This window comes from Elgaria multicarinata, chromosome 3 (assembly GCF_023053635.1).
Source record: "Elgaria multicarinata webbii isolate HBS135686 ecotype San Diego chromosome 3, rElgMul1.1.pri, whole genome shotgun sequence".
NCBI classification, from domain to species: Eukaryota; Metazoa; Chordata; class Lepidosauria; order Squamata; family Anguidae; genus Elgaria; species Elgaria multicarinata.
In genome coordinates this window covers 19,745,204-19,751,203 of record NC_086173.1, presented here as the reverse complement: position 1 = coordinate 19,751,203, position 6,000 = coordinate 19,745,204, and positions in this window count along the sequence as shown.

Sequence of the window (6,000 nt, the reverse complement as noted above, 5' to 3'; positions counted from 1 at the left end):
CCATTTGAAGAGGGGCTTTGCTTTTTGAAGGTTCCATTCCTGCCAGCCACTAGGTTACACCACACAATTTGGCTTCTATTGACTTTTTACCTAGTGCACCACCTAAAATTAATCTCCAGTTTTGCTAATATAAAATTGCCATGTTTTTCCTTACTTCTGTTCTCTGCCTACTCAGGGACCTGTGAATTTTGCCCAAGGCTAGAAAGTTATAGTTATAGCTGGCAGTTATTTTTTCAGAAATGGGAGTCAGCCATGGCTTCTTTGTTCCAGGTATAACCTAATACCTGCAACACCTCTCAGGGTCTAATGGCACAATCCTATGGAGACAGTAGCTTCTGAAATTGGAGGCTGCCAAGTATCCAATACAGGCCGACCAGAGCACAGAGGCGACTCTTGCCTCTGTGCTCTGGCTACCCTGCACTTTTCCTAGATGGGCAGTGGCGCCTATCTAGCTGTGGGGCTTCCGAGTGGGAGACAAGCAGACTCAATGGGACTCACTTCTGAGTAGACATGTAAAGAAGTGCACTGTACTGTCACTGCTGCTTCTTTGGGCCTCGCACAGCACTTGAAACAGAAGGCACTCGTGAGGAAACTTTGTTCAGCCACACAATTCTGCCATTGGAAGATGTAGATAAACTCTCCTCAAGTTTTATGCTTATGACAGACAAAGCTAGGACAACATGTGTGATGGCTCGCCAGGGCTTAGCCTTGGCATGTTTCAGTTCCAGAATTCAAGCCTGGCACATACGAATCAAGAGATTAAAATGCACTCTCTACTTACTCTATTTCCTGCCTTTCCACTAAAAATAGTGCTCAAGGCAACGAACAGTAAAATACAGGTTCAATGTTACATAATAAAAACATAAGCACATTAAAACAAATAAGTTTATAGTTGGTTATTAAATTAAATAACCAGCACATTGAGTTGCCTGGAAATAGACTGGTAGGCAGTGAAGCTGTTGAAACAAGGGAATCGCATGTTACCTGTAAACAGCCCAGTCAGCAATCTGGCTGCAGCATTCTGAACCAATTGAAGTTTCTAAATACATTTTTAAAGGCAGCCCAGTAGTAGTCCAGACTAGGGCACTTTCAAGTATCCATGCTTGATATATTTCAGACTTTGGAGTTGGCAAAGAAATTAACAGTGCACTTTTATGTATATATGTATTTATTTAATAGGTTTATATACCGCTGGCCACATTTAAAAAATCTCTGAGCAAGGGTGTATATGATTGCAGCCTACACACTGGTTCAAAGCACTTCAAAAATAACCACCCAGTTCTTCTGATAAAAAACCTGTAAGGTAGGTGATGTCCCTCATAGGCAGTTATTACCCCCACATGTGAGCTGGGCCTTGCTACCCTGGCTTGCTTAAGACCAGCTGAGGTCAGATTTGAACCTTCAGTCTTGCTGTTGTCCCTGATGGCTTTTGGAGGGCAAGGAGGCTTCTTTCTTACCCTCAAAAGGGGCGCCCTCCCGCTGTATCACCCCGGTTTCCATAGCAATCGAGGCCCTGGGAGGCATAGAGCCCCTTGACGATCCCATCCCCCTGGGGCCAGGGAGAGGTAACCATGGCAGCAACCTTCTCTCTCCCCCACCCCCATCCACCAGCCTTCTCTTTCATCGCCTCCGCTTCTCCCTCCCTCCGTTGTTGTGGCTTTGCGTTGCCACGACAACCGTGGGGGCGCACAAAGATGACAAGGGGGAGGTCGTGGGTTAGGACTAAAACCATACCAATATTATATCACTATTAACCCCAAAACTCCCAAAACAACGTCCGGAACAGAATGGGATGGCCGGAACGGCCACTAGGGAACGAGCGATATCAACCAAACTCACCAGTCATGCATAACTAAATGGCAGGGATGCAATAAGCCCCCAAAGTTGCCCCAAAACCACGTTCAGATACCCGTTCCGGGCAAAAATGCGTATTGCGCAAAACGGGCTGTAACGGCAGCTTCCCAATGAGGAAAGTAAACCAAACTCACCAGATGCACATAACTAGGTGGGACAAATATAGAAAGCTCCAAACGTTGCCCGCAAACCACGTTCAGATACCCGTTCCGGGCAAAAACGTGTATTGCGCAAAATGGGCCGTAACGGCACCTTCCCAATGAGGTAAGTCAACCAAACTCACCAGATGCACATAACTAGGTGGGACAAATACAGAAAGCTCCAAAAGTTGCCCCAAAACCACGTTCAGATACCCGTTCCGGGCAAAAACGTGTATTGCGCAAAATGGGCCGTAACGGCAGCTTCCCAATGAGGAAAGTCAACCAAACTCACCAGATGCACATGACAAGGTGGGACAAATATAGAAAGCTCCAAAAGTTGCCCACAAACCACGTTCAGATACCCGTTCCGGGCAAAAACGCGTATTGCGCAAAATGGGCCGTAACGGCACCTTCCCAATGAGGTAAGTCAACCAAACTCACCAGATGCACATAACTAGGTGGGACAAATACAGAAAGCTCCAAAAGTTGCCCCAAAACCACGTTCAGATACCCGTTCCGGGCAAAAACGCGTATTGCGCAAAACGGGCCGTAACGGCACCTTCCCAATGAGGTAAGTGAACCAAACTCACCAGATGCACATAACTAGGTGGGACAAATATAGAAAGCTCCAAAAGTTGCCCACAAACCACGTTCAGATACCCATTCCGGGCAAAAACGCGTATTGCGCAAAACGGGCCGTAACGGCAGCTTCTCAATGAGATAAGTGAACCAAACTCACCAGATGCACATGACAAGGTGGGACAAATATAGAAAGCTCCAAAAGTTGCCCCCAAACCATGTTCAGATACCCGTTCCGGGCAAAAACGCGTATTGCGCAAAACGGGCCGTAATGGCAGCTTCCCAATGAGGTAAGTGAACCAAACTCACCAGATGCACATGACAAGGCGGGACCAATATAGAAAGCTCCAAAAGTTGCCCCGAAACTACGTTCAGATACCCGTTCCGGGGGGAAACGCATATTGCCCCAAATGGGCCGTAACGGCAGCTTCCCAATGAGATAAGTGAACCAAACTCAACAGATGCACATAACTAGGTGGGACAAATATAGAAAGCTCCAAAAGTTGCCCCAAAACCACGTTCAGATACCCGTTCTGGGGGAAAACACGTATTGCGCAAAATAGGCCGTAACGGCAGCTTCCCAATGAGATAAGTGAACCAAACTCACCAGATGCACATAACTAGGTGGGACAAATATAGAAAGCTCCAAAAGTTGCCCCAAAACCACGTTCAGTTACCTGTTCCGGGCAAAAACGCGTATTGCGCAAAACGGGCCGTAACGGCACCTTCCCAATGAGGTAAGTGAACCAAACTCACCAGATGCACATAACTAGGTGGGACAAATACAGAAAGCTCCAAAAGTTGCCCCAAAACCACGTTCAGATACCCGTTCCGGGCAAAAACGTGTATTGCGCAAAATGGGCCGTAACGGCAGCTTCCCAATGAGGAAAGTCAACCAAACTCACCAGATGCACATGACAAGGTGGGACAAATATAGAAAGCTCCAAAAGTTGCCCCCAAACCACGTTCAGATACCCGTTCCGGGCAAAAACGCGTATTGCGCAAAATGGGCCGTAACGGCAGCTTCCCAATGAGGAAAGTCAACCAAACTCACCAGATGCACATGACAAGGTGGGACAAATATAGAAAGCTCCAAAAGTTGCCCACAAACCACGTTCAGATACCCATTCCGGGCAAAAACGCGTATTGCGCAAAACGGGCCGTAACGGCAGCTTCCCAATGAGATAAGTGAACCAAACTCACCAGATGCACATGACAAGGTGGGACAAATATAGAAAGCTCCAAAAGTTGCCCCCAAACCACGTTCAGATACCCGTTCCGGGCAAAAACGCGTATTGCGCAAAACGGGCCGTAATGGCAGCTTCCCAATGAGGTAAGTGAACCAAACTCACCAGATGCACATGACAAGGCGGGACCAATATAGAAAGCTCCAAAAGTTGCCCCGAAACTACGTTCAGATACCCGTTCCGGGGGGAAACGCGTATTGCCCCAAATGGGCCGTAACGGCAGCTTCCCAATGAGATAAGTGAACCAAACTCAACAGATGCACATAACTAGGTGGGACAAATATAGAAAGCTCCAAAAGTTGCCCCAAAACCACGTTCAGTTACCTGTTCCGGGCAAAAACGCGTATTGCGCAAAACGGGCCGTAACGGCACCTTCCCAATGAGGTAAGTGAACCAAACTCACCAGATGCACATAACTAGGTGGGACAAATACAGAAAGCTCCAAAAGTTGCCCCAAAACCACGTTCAGATACCCATTCCGGGCAAAAACGTGTATTGCGCAAAATGGGCCGTAACGGCAGCTTCCCAATGAGGAAAGTCAACCAAACTCACCAGATGCACATGACAAGGTGGGACAAATATAGAAAGCTCCAAAAGTTGCCCCCAAACCACGTTCAGATACCCGTTCCGGGCAAAAACGCGTATTGCGCAAAATGGGCCGTAACGGCAGCTTCCCAATGAGGAAAGTCAACCAAACTCACCAGATGCACATGACAAGGTGGGACAAATATAGAAAGCTCTAAAAGTTGCCCACAAACCACATTCAGATACCCATTCCGGGCAAAAACGCGTATTGCGCAAAACGGGCCGTAACGGCAGCTTCCCAATGAGATAAGTGAACCAAACTCACCAGATGCACATGACAAGGTGGGACAAATATAGAAAGCTCCAAAAGTTGCCCCAAAACCACGTTCAGATACCCGTTCCGGGCAAAAACGTGTATTGCGCAAAACGGGCCGTAATGGCAGCTTCCCAATGAGGTAAGTGAACCAAACTCACCAGATGCACAAGACAAGGCGGGACCAATATAGAAAGCTCCAAAAGTTGCCCCGAAACTACGTTCAGATACCCGTTCCGGGGGGAAACGCGTATTGCCCCAAATGGGCCGTAACGGCAGCTTCCCAATGAGATAAGTGAACCAAACTCAACAGATGCACATAACTAGGTGGGACAAATATAGAAAGCTCCAAAAGTTGCCCCAAAACCACGTTCAGATACCCGTTCCGGGCAAAAACGCGTATTGCGCAAAACGGGCCATAACAGCAGCTTCCCAATGAGGAAAGTCAACCAAACTCACCAGATGCACATAACTAAGTGGGACAATTATAGAAAGCTCCAAAAGTTGCCCCAAAACCACGTTCAGATACCTGTTCCGGGCAAAAACGCGTATTACGCAAAACGGGCAGTAACGGCAGCTTCCCAATGAGGTAAGTGAACCAAACTCACCAGATGCACATGACAAGGTGGGACAAATATAGAAAGCTCCAAGTTGCCCCAAAACCACGTTCAGATACCCGTTCCGGGCAAAAACGTGTATTGCGCAAAATGAGCCGTAAGGGCAGCTTCCCAATGAGGTAAGTGAACCAAACTCACCAGATGCTCATGACAAGGTGGGACAAATATAGAAAGCTCCAAAAGTTGCCCCAAAACCACGTTCAGTTACCCGTTCCGGGCAAAAACGCGTATTGCGCAAAACGGGCCATAACGGCAGCTTCCCAATGAGATAAGTGAACCAAACTCACCAGATGCACATGACAAGGTGGGACAAATATAGAAAGCTCCAAAAGTTGCCCCAAAACCACGTTCAGTTACCCGTTCCGGGCAAAAACGCGTATTGCGCAAAACGGGCCGTAACGGCAGCTTCCCAATGAGATAAGTGAACCAAACTCACCAGATGCACATGACAAGGTGGGACAAATATAGAAAGCTCCAAAAGTTGCCCCAAAACCACGTTCAGATACCCGTTCCGGGCAAAAACGCGTATTGCGCAAAACGGGCTGTAACGGCAGCTTCCCAATGAGGAAAGTCAACCAAACTCACCAGACGCACATAACTAGGTGGGACAAATATAGAAAGCTCCAAAAGTTGCCCCAAAACCACGTTCAGATACCCGTTCCGGGCAAAAACGTGTATTGCGCAAAAAACGCCGTAAAGGCAGCTTCCCAATGAGATAAGTGAAC